The sequence below is a fragment of the Poecilia reticulata genome, unplaced genomic scaffold, assembly GCF_000633615.1.
Source record: "Poecilia reticulata strain Guanapo unplaced genomic scaffold, Guppy_female_1.0+MT scaffold_563, whole genome shotgun sequence".
In the NCBI taxonomy this organism is placed as follows: domain Eukaryota; kingdom Metazoa; phylum Chordata; class Actinopteri; order Cyprinodontiformes; family Poeciliidae; genus Poecilia; species Poecilia reticulata.
In genome coordinates, this window is record NW_007615320.1 from 1 (window position 1) to 11,254 (window position 11,254).

General features: G+C 40.8%; 1 long non-coding RNA gene across 1 annotated transcript; it reads right to left on the minus strand.

Annotated features, from left to right (window-relative positions):
- Positions 1 to 54: 54 nt before the first annotated feature.
- On the minus strand, positions 55 to 9,137 carry LOC103461077 (uncharacterized). Its single transcript, XR_533040.2, has 3 exons — positions 8,861 to 9,137; positions 1,026 to 1,205; positions 55 to 428 (listed from the first exon to the last, which is right to left on the minus strand). It is a non-coding gene; the product is annotated as an uncharacterized LOC103461077 (long non-coding RNA).
- Positions 9,138 to 11,254: the final 2,117 nt, after the last annotated feature.

An 11,254-nucleotide genomic window follows, 5' to 3' on the forward strand; every position in this document is an offset into this window, starting at 1 on the left:
TGTGTGTGTGTGTGTGTGTGTGTGTGTGTGTGTGTGTGTGTGTGTGTGCGTGTGTGTGTGTGTGCGTGCGCTCCGTCTACTCAAATCAGTCGGTCGCGGCAGATGGCCGCTCCTACCAAGCCAGGTTTCCTGTTAAAGGGGAGTTTTTCCTCTCCACTGTCGCTACATGCAGGCTCATACCGAGCTTAGAGACACTCACTAGACAAGTGTGTTGTGTATTTTAACCTCAATTTTCCTTTGCACACAGTTATGAGCATAATAAAATGACTGAATGATATATATATTTAAGTATATGTTTAAGTAAATAAATAGTTGCTTTTCACCTTGAAAGGTAGAACTGCATAAGCTGGTCCTTCCTTTCCATAGTGCATTTGTTGCTAAAAGTGACTGATAGGTTGGTTCCCCATCTGGGCGCCTTTATGTCAGTGCTGCAAAATATAGAAAACTTTCTTTCAGTTGTGGCCTAATTTCCCAACATATGATCTGCATGTCTTGTTGGATTGGAGATAGTTAGTGTAGCGAAGGTTTGATGCTAAAGGGTGAGTTCACTTTTTTGCTACACATCTACAGTTTTTGATCATTCCATGTTTAAAATCTGACATACCAAGACCGATTAAATTCAAACTGTATTATTATACACTTAATTCTATTTGTGAAAACTCAAAAAGAAATCAACATTGCTTTTTAAACACCTTCATTTGCCATCAGTGAACTTAGCACACACAAAAATGTGTGTAATGCAGGTCTAAACACGGGAAAACATTGTGAATTTACTGGAAGTAAGTTGCATCTCAAAAAAGAGAATAGCAGATGTTGCGCTAAACTATAAGTACCTTGTAATACCACAGACAGATGATCACCTCTTTTGTGGTGGTCATCCGTCTGTGGTATTCCAAATACCTGCAACAAGTGAGGAAAGTTCAGAGAAGTCAGCTAAACATCCGGAACAAGGTCAACAGATACGCCTTGCTAGTAATCAGATACTCTGCTAGGGTAACTGATGTTAAAACACAAAAGCTACTCACCATATTGGAGTCCACCTTCAATCCAGTATCCACAGGTGATGCACTATTTGCACAGAAGGTGGCAGAGGACTAGTGAGTATCAAAGACACCATCCGGGATGAAATATCCAAGCTCCAGGAATACATCAGGAAAATGGTCCAGAGATATGAAGCACTCAGTCAATGTCTCAAACAATGGAAACTAGAAGAGGAGAAGGAATTATCATAGGAGGAAAAGCCACTGCATTAGATTTATCACCAATAGCTTAAGTGGTTAGTATGACCAAATGATACCAATGGCTAGAAAGGGCTGGGCAGAAAGACAACAGAGAAGCACTGACAATAGCAGCACAGGAGTAGACGTTGAGCACCAGAGAAATAGAAGTCCAGATCTACCAAACCAGGCATGCAAAGAGGCCCTGGAAACAATCCAACATCTTACAGTTAGGTGTACAATACTAGCAGGAAAGCAGGAAACTGGAAACCCCCAGGTCGTTCCCTACGAATCACCTCCCAAGGTGGTAGAGAATGACTGTGCTAACATTGTGCGAGACCTTCAGATTCAAATGGACAAGATGGTAATGGCCCACCAACCAGACACTGCGTTTCTTAATCAGCAGCAGACGAGAGCTGTTATCGATGAGGGCATCCCAAATGAAGGAGACATCAGGGATAAAAAAACAAAACACAAGAACTACTAAGGGGCTCAGTGAAGAACTAGAAAGAGCTTGGCAGATGAAGGCAATTCTAGTGCCCGTGGTCATCAGAGCGCTCTGTGTGATCCCTGCTCTGGAGAAGTCTCTCCAACAGATACCTGGAGAAACATCCAACAACTCAGACCAGAGCGCAGTCCTAGGAACGGCTAAGATACTGTGAAGAGCCCTCAGTCTGCATCTCAAAAGTAGACTTGAGATGCAGAGCCATCCGGGGGATGGGTGAGAGAGTAGATTATATATAAAATATTCCATAGGTGTCACTGACACCTTAAACTTGAAGACCTAATGTTTCTGTTCCAGAAGATAATACTCAATATTAAGATCTTTTTTTTCTTGCCAGTTTATGTAATTTTCTGCTCCTTCCTACACTAAAAAAACCTTTGACAAAAAAACCCAATAAACTGCAACATATTATACCAGTGACTCGCAGAGGAGTGATATTACATAACACTTAGAACAGGAATATTAGGGCATATCAGCTTTGAAGAGACGTCACAGGATTTATATTTGGTTGTGAGCTTGACGGTATCTTTAACTTTCTTTCCTCGTTTGGCAATGAGTCAGAGACGGATGGTTTTATGTTTCGGAGGACAGAACAAGTAAAGCGCACAAAATCTGATCCCATCTCTGTTTTCTAAAAACATTCAGTTGAAAATTTTGTTTGTGTGAGAACAAGGTTATGGAGCACATTTTTACAGCATTTATATTTTTCAGCCCTGTTTAACTTGTTTCTCTTTCATTATCACTCCTCTTCTTGTTGCCACCTTCATTCCACTCCTCGGCACTCACATTTCCAATTCCTGTAAAAAAATATATATATTTGTCCTCTTTGCCTCCTTCACCTCCTTAATCCCTCACTCTGTCGTCTCTTCTAGACTCTTCCGTCCTTTATCTCATTTTACCTTTTTTTTCCCTTCTCACTTGCTTTCTCCCTTCTCTCCACTCAATACTTACCTTCTGCTCTCCTCTTCAGCACTTTCCAGCCTTCTCCAGTTAGTGCTTCTTCTTATGAATTATACATTCACCAAGATGTATTCAAAGTCAGCAGCCTTTGCACATCTTACTGGCTTCATGTATGGCTACATTCTCTTTAGTTGAGTGGATTTTGGTCCGTTGGGTTTGTTTTTATCTTCAGTTGCCAGTCAACTAATATGAATATTTATTTCTCCAGAATATGTTGTTGTGTGCATATGAGGGTGAGAAAGCTTATGGCTGCTGCATCTAAGACTTTTCAACAAGAAGTGAAGCTAAAACCCTTCGCTCAGCCTTCTAGGAGTGTGCAACGCTACATGTACAATTTGCAGTGAGTCAGGATTAGTGATCCAGTAGTGAGCTCAAATGATCCCCATTCAAGGGCACGGGCGTCCATCAGGCCTGTACATGAAGCCACAGAGACACTGATCCTGTCAAGTTACTCTAGGGGCAGAGTGAGAGGAGGATGGGATACCCCCAAAGCAAGTTTGGTGGCATTAACACTTTTGTTGGACAATAGAAAATTGCTTAGTGGATAAAAAGAGATGAAACGTACTCTGCAAAAGAACAAATACTGTATGAACTTTATATTTTGCTGAATTACAACCACAAACGTCCACAACTCCAAAACTTCAGACATTTAGGAAATGAAAGGAAAAGGATACATGTACATTTATTATTATTATTATTATTATTATTATTATTTTATTTTATTATTTTTTTTTTTTTGCTAGGAAAATCTGAAAAATGTGCATTTGTATTAACTGACACTCCAAACCTCCAAGTTTTGGTCCATTCTTATTTAAGTTAGGTTCGATTAAGAACATCAGTCTTCAAGTATTGTTTCAAATCTTTAATTAGATTTAGGTCTAGACTTTGACAGGGCCATTCTGCCAGATGGGTGTGTTTTGATGTAAACCCATTTATGTTCTGGCTGTTTAGGGTTTGTGAAGGTGAACCTTCATCCCAGTCACAAGCTTTTTGCAGCTTTTAACAAATTTTCCTCTAGAAATTCCCTGTGTTTATTGAGCTCCACCACTTTCCGATCAGCTATGAAAAAAATCCTGTTGACATTGTAAAGTATGCAATTAATAGAAACATAAAGAACAACAATAAAAACACTTCTACATGTAGTTTTCACACTTACCTCACTATAAATTGGTACAGTACCAAGAAGATATTAACTAATAGACTAATTTCCAGATTAAAAGTCACTACTTTTTCCACATATGAATTTTTACCAATGAGTTTTGAAAGGCTGCAATGCTGCGTGATGAACAGGACAGAACAAGTTCAACAGTCCAACTTAGAAATGCAAATTTATTTGCTAGCTCTGAACCAGTAAAGAATACTTAAATGCACCAGTAGTTTCACATGTTTGGTCAAGCTTGCAAAAACAACGCAACTTTAACTTTAATTGGCTTAGTTATTGCAATTAGGTACAATAAATAATAAAGAAACCGAAACTGACAAAAACAATAGGTTGACAACTTTGGTCAACAAGTAATAATATGTTTCAAATGGTTGAGAAAGTTCAATTAGGAATTCTAAATACGATGTAAAATAAATAATAAAGCATAAAGTTGCTCAGAGCACACAGCACAGAATTAGACTGAGTAGCCCTGCCTTTATGGATCAAGCACATTGTCACGACACCCGAGCTACAATTTTTTTTCAAAATTCATTAGAAGCAAAAGGTGCTTCTAATGGCTTTCTTTCAATAACAGCTTTGCTCTTATCATATTTGGTCTTTAGTCATACCGAAATGCAGGCAGAACCAGAGGCAGGGAGGTCAAGTGAGTTTTTAATGACTAAAAATAAAGATTTACTTTGCTGGCATGAAGATGTCGGAGTACGGAACCAGTTGTGAGGGTAACAGAAGAATCGAGCAATGAACAATGAACAAAGGAGAGTAAATTACAAGGAAAGGGTGATGAATAATGACACTGGATCCAAGTGAGTTTGATCAGTGCGAATGTGGAAGAGCTGTGGCAGAGTGAAAGCAAGGAGACTGAGGGAGGCAGACAAATAAACACAGATAATACTCAGGGAACTGAACTAAAACACAAAATGATATATAATATAAAGCCTAACAAGGCAAAATGCACAGCAGGAAGAACACAAGAAAGAAGTAACTAAACATAATACCCCAATACAAAACTAATGACCACAGAAAAAATGAACTGAATGGCCATAACTCCCCCAAGAAATGATCAGAAACAAATACATGAAAGCCAATAAACAAACACCAGTGAATCATGACAATTATTGCCATAGTTCTATGAAATAGATAAAAAAAAATAAAATCGCACTATCTTCTTCTTTATATAACGCTGCTTCATAGAGGTTTGTGGCATAAAATCCCAATCCAGAACCTTAAAATTTGTGACATGTGGCAAAATATAAAAAAGCTCATAGTATGACTACTTTAGCAAGCTCTCATAAATCTCCCAAATCCTAATTTCTTTTTTCTGTCAGTGTAGCCTCTTTCTTTTGAAGAAACATTGAAAATTACCAATGTTGTAAATTATTTCCCTGCTTCTTTAACTGCATATTGCACCACTCACCCACACGTTCTGCCTCTTTCTGAGAAAGAAAGGCACACCTACATGATCAGACAGAATCCACACACACGGTGTCGTGCTCCTGCACAAGTGGCTTCTGTGCTGTTGTGCATTGTAACTGCAACCTTGTTTGAAGAATACTGTGTGACGCTGCTGCGACACCAAAGGTGTAAAACTCAAGGAACCTTCATTGTTGAGAATGTTGTTAAAGCACTAAACACCTCATAACTTTATCATGTTGGTGGTGGCTGAGTCAGAAAGACATCGTTTCCCACACAAATGCTCATCAATATTCTCATTTCACCAACTTAGACTTGCAGAACTAACAGAGGGGCTTGCTGTATGTTTTTGCCACAAGTAAATGTTTTAGTTTATTCATTATACCAGTCATCCCACCAGGCATATGAGCCAGCGAGGCAGTTGTTAGGAGCTTTTCTTTGTCAAATGTACACAACTCAATCTGTTCTCCACATTGCCTCATTGGTATTTTTTGCTTCAAAGCCACTCCATGAGGAACGTTTAAATAATTTGAGGACACAATGGTTACAAGAATGTTATCTTTACTCTATTTCTAATTTTAAAGGTTTTTACTTACCCTTTTCTACAGCCGTCGTTGTAATCAGTGTATGTTACTTCAAGACATAAGCAAATTTCAGTAAAAATTGTGGCATGCTTTTATAATCGGCCCTTTTTTTCTGGTGGTCCTAAATAAAATCCAGCTCAACCAATTGCCCAAAAGTCAGTTTAGATTCTAGAAAAATATCTTAATCTTTACAGCTTTAAATATGTTCAAGTCCAGGGACAGTCCAATACTTCATTTAAAAGAAAAAAAATGTTTTCCACAAGCCATCAGGAAGATACTGCAAACATGAAGAAGAAGAAGTTGGTCTGGTCAGATAAGACCAAATTTGAACATTTTGTCCCATGTCATTGGGGGCAGAAAACAAAGAAGGGATAAAAAAAAAATTATTGGAGATAAATTAAGGGCATAATGGAATCAATCAATCAATCAATCAATCAATCCATCCATCCATCCATCCATCCATCCATCCATCCATCCATCCATCCATCCATCCATCCATCCATCCATCCATCCATCCATCCTCTGCCGCTTATCATACGTCGGGCCGCGGAGGCAGCAACTTCAGAAGGGAGGCCCAGACTTCCCTCTCCCCAGCCACTTCTTCCAGCTCCTCCAGGGGAATCCCAAGGCATTCCCAGGCCAGCCGAGAGACATAGTCCCTCCARCGTGTCCTGGGTCTTCCCCGAGGCCTCCTCCCAGTGGGACGTGCCCGGAACACCTCACCAGGGAGGCGCCCAGGAGGCATCCTGACCAGAKGCCCGAGCCACCTCAACTGGCTCCTCTCGACGTGGAGGAGCAGTGCCTCTACTTTGAGTCCCTCCCAGATGACTGAGCTTCTCACCCTATCTCTAAGGGAGAGCCCAGCCACCCTGCGGAGGAAACCCGTTTCGGCCGCTTGTACCTGTGATCTCGTTCTTTCGGTCATGACCCAAAGCTCATGACCATAGATGAGGGTGGGAACGTAGGCCGGCCGGTAAATCGAGAGTTTCGCTTTTTGACTCAGCTCTCTCTTCACCACGACGGGCCAGTACATCGCCCGCTTCGCGGCAGACGCTGCCCCAATCCGCCAGTCGATCTCCCGTTCCCTTCYTCCCTCGTTCGTGAACAAGATCCCCAGATACTCAAACTCCTCCACTTGAGGCAGGACGACCCCCCTGACCCGGAGAAGGCACTCTACCCTTTTCCGGCTCAAGACCATGGCCTCAGATTTGGAGGCACTGAGCCTCATCCCGACCGCTTCACACTCGGCCGCGAACAGTTCCAGCAAGAGCTGCAGATCACGATCTGATGAAGCAAACAGGACCACATCATCTGCAAAAAGCAGAGATGCGATCCTAAGGCCACCAAGACGGATCCCCTCAACACCTCGGCTGCGCCTTGAAATTCTGTCCATGAAAGTAATGAACAGAATCGGTGACAAAGGGCAACCTTGTCGGAGTCCAACTCTCACCGGAAACAAGCCCGACTTACTGCCGGCAATGCAGACCAGACTCTGACACCGGTCATACAGGGACCTGACAGCTGTATCAAAGGGCGGGCCCTTTGATACAGGGGTATCCCATACTCCAGGAGAACCCCCAACAAGGCCCCCCTGGGGACACGGTCGAACGCCTTCTCCAAGTCCACAAAACTTGGTTAATACCAATTAACCAGGTCTTGAAAGGCTTTGGATTGGGGAAGAAGTTCACTAAGGAGCATGAATGCTTTTTAAACATTGTATGCTTTTCAAGATGAATGCTCAACATAACTCATGTATCATTCCTGTTAAGCAATAGCAAAGTAAAGAAATCCTCCTTCTGGTAGTGGTGGGAAGATTAACCGGTTTGCAATGAGCAACTAACATGCGCCTGCGCGATAAGAATACATTGGTAAGGCAGCTTTAAATTTCTTTGAATTATAATGAAAAATCTAATTACACCTGATTTTACCTCATTGTATCGGTTATAGTAATGCAAAAATAAATAAATAAATAAATAATGCAATAAAACAAAACAAATTATTGACCAAACAGCGCTTCTTGTAGACCGCAAAGCAGTGTCGCCAACCGTCACAAGATGAAGATGTGCGGGCAGGTGCGCGTACGTGATCACAACTAGCAAAGATGGCGGAGTCAGCGGAACCGATACATTCACCTCCACACTGTAAATCTAAGGTTTGGCAACACTATGAATTTTATACGAGAAACGGACATCTTGATAAGGCAAATGCGATTTGTAAAGTGTGCCACGCTGCTGTCAAATACACTGGAACCAGGACTAACTTTATAACTCACTTTAAACGGCACATGGAATCGTGGAGATACCAATCAGTTCACCGTCTTCAGAGGCAGATTCACGTCGTTCATCTTCCTTCAGTTCCACACATGGTGAGACCAGCATTTCATCATTTTTCAGCGGACAATTGGCTAATATTATTCCAATCCTGCAAAAGCCATAATAGATGCTTTGGACCCTTTGCATGTTATTGCTTACGTATGGAAATTTCGCGCATGCGCATAACGCTGGGCGGAAAAAGACTATTCTTTTATATGCCATCCATAGCCGCACTGCCGCGGTACAAGTTGGTTAACTAACTGAAACCTGGAGAAATAGGTATTAATTCAGTGCAGTGTGCCACAGCAAAAGTGAAAGGCAACGCAGAAAACTGGAAAAATAACTCAAAACCTCTGATATTTCTCGCTCTCTGTGTTGGCTATGCTACGCAGACTCGTTGCTATAGCAACTGACAACGCTGCCACAAACTCAAACATTTCACACTCAAAAATTGACATATTTTTGTAAAGATCCCTTATCTAAAATGGCAATTCATTAATAAATTGTTACAATATGAATTTCTTCATTCATTTTCATTAATGAAACATTATGTATACAAAACAAGTTAATTTAAATCTAGATTCATCGATGACGAGGAAGTAAATCTAATTGAACCCCTGGTTGATGAGGAGGAATCTTAAAAGTATCTGATCGTAGTTTGTGGATCTAGATGTGTATATCGGATAGAGATCAGAGATTCCCATCCCTACCTTCTAGGAGATCATGTTGAAAACGGATCCGACTGAGAATCTTATCAAATGTTTTGGCTGTCAGCAGAGCTGTGCTTTCTGAAACTGTCCATATGACAGGTGACACTTTAGATCCATCATGGGTGGTTTAGGCTGGCGATTTTGTCATCCCAAATTGAGTGAAGCTACTAATGGTGTAAATATGAGCCTGCAGGACAAGAAACATAACTAACTGTTGTGGTGCTTGTGTCAACAGAACAATAAATAATCAAAATCTGAAGCAGTGAAAAGAATTATGAAAAACTTTCATACTGCCAGAGCTGTTTTGAGATTCTTTTGACTAGAACTGTGACTCTCCATTTCAAACAATACAGGTGTTTATTGTGCCTACCGGCTGCTATGTGTCATGATTTCTATATCTGAGGTTCTAGAAAGAAGAGAAAGGTAAAAGAGAAGTACACTGACAAATATGAAGCTGCTGCTGATATTATCAATTAGAAAAGGATTTGCATTGCTTTTGTAAACGGATTTTCATAAACCAGAGCAGGTCTTCTTTTTTGTCAATGCAGCACACAATGACACCTTGTGGCATGATATTAAAACTACAGCTCAGGAGCTCATGACAACCTTGCTCAGAGGGATTGTCACGTTTCAGTTGCTGGTGTCATCCATGTAAACGGTTTACTACCTGAGCGCAGGTTTACGCTGCTTTAGGACTAACTGGGTCTGTGTTCACTAGAGACATCGTTGTCTGTGCCCTCGTAGGTGAAAGGCTTTCATGTGACTGATATGTTGCATCAGTTCTTCATTCTCAGGAGCCGAAAGATTTCCAGACAATTCAGAGTATGAGTCACTTTTGAATTATTTGCTTTATGTTCAGCACCCATCTGTGGCTTCCAGTCTGAAAATTATTAAAATGACGATGAGCAAAGCAATGCCAGCTGACGTCAGCATGGAGAAAAATCCAAATGTGCTCACACTTAACACAGTTAAGCACTAGCACTGATGTTTAGTGTGACTTGTTTGTCTCTGGCTTTGTATCTTCATGTTCCTCTTATAGGTGATGTCAGTTGCCAAGCAACCAAGCAATCAGGGCCCGATTGTTGCCATGACAACATGGCAGGGGTATCATCATGGAGAGAATGGAGATGAAAGGAGGAAGGGAGGATTCAGAGATGAGAGAAAAAGGGAGAGATGGGGAGATATAGAGAGAGTCCTGGCATTGAGGGGTGTTGATAATGTGAGGCCCACAGCGTGAAGGTAGGAGGGTGACCTCTGTGGAGGTGGTGGGGAAGGATGCTCATGAATAAGGAGAACGGAAAATAAGCACTGGGGCCTGTGTGGTTGGATCGGTGAGCTACGCAGTGTTTGACACTGTTCTGACGGGCTTTGTCCCAGATGGAAATGTCACGATGTGCTCCAATAGTCTCCAGTTACTGTCAGAGAAGCTGATGCTGAAGCCACAGCTCGGTGTGTCGCTGAGGTCCAGAGGGCTTTGGGCCTAACGTCTGTAGGTGTCATCATCCATCTATCACACAACAGCAGCGCACTGTAAAACAGTCAAATGGGGTCATGCTGCATTTAGTCTGTTTGTCCCCTCACACAACCAAACTTTCCCCTTGAAACAGCAGAAAATGCTAAGTAACTGCAGACAAATTAAACCATTAAAACAATAATCAATTGAGGTAGGAATGATAACAGGCATACAAAAAATGGTTTCTTTTGCCTTTAGGCTTTTTTACAGTACACTAAATAAAAGTGTTTCAATAAATCTCCCCTGAGCAAAGTACTCAAATTTTGTTTGTGGCATAAATAAAACCAGAATGGTGGGCTAAACAAATTAAATGAGAGAAAAGGGAACCTATTAAAAGGCACATTCAATTCTCAAAAGTAAGATATTTTACGGATTTCACAACCCCATGAAATTAGAAAATCTCATTATAAAATTAATGAAAACGAACATGGTGTCACCTTGACTAAAGTAACTTGCAAAACTTTATTTCCCCTTCAAATTTTTGCGTTTTTATGCTACAATCACAAACCTCAAAATATTTATTTGGGATTTTATGTGATAGACCATTTCAAAATAGGCCATTATTTTCACAAGCCTTTTAAAGGAAATGCCTCTACCAAACTAATTTTTTGTGTTCATTCTTTTTTGTAAAATAGATCAAGTTGAATCAGATTGGATGATGGTGAAAACATGGCAAACATTTTAGATTTTAGTTAAATATTTTTTAAAACGGTGTATAAATTTACACAATTTTGTCTCAATCTCAAAGTGACCAAAGATTGCTTTGGACACGCTAAACAGCTTCACCACACGAGCACCACACATTTCACATGCCTTGTATGTTCCACTTGTGCCCACATGTGCAACATACAGCAATGACAAAGTCAGAAATGACAAAGTAA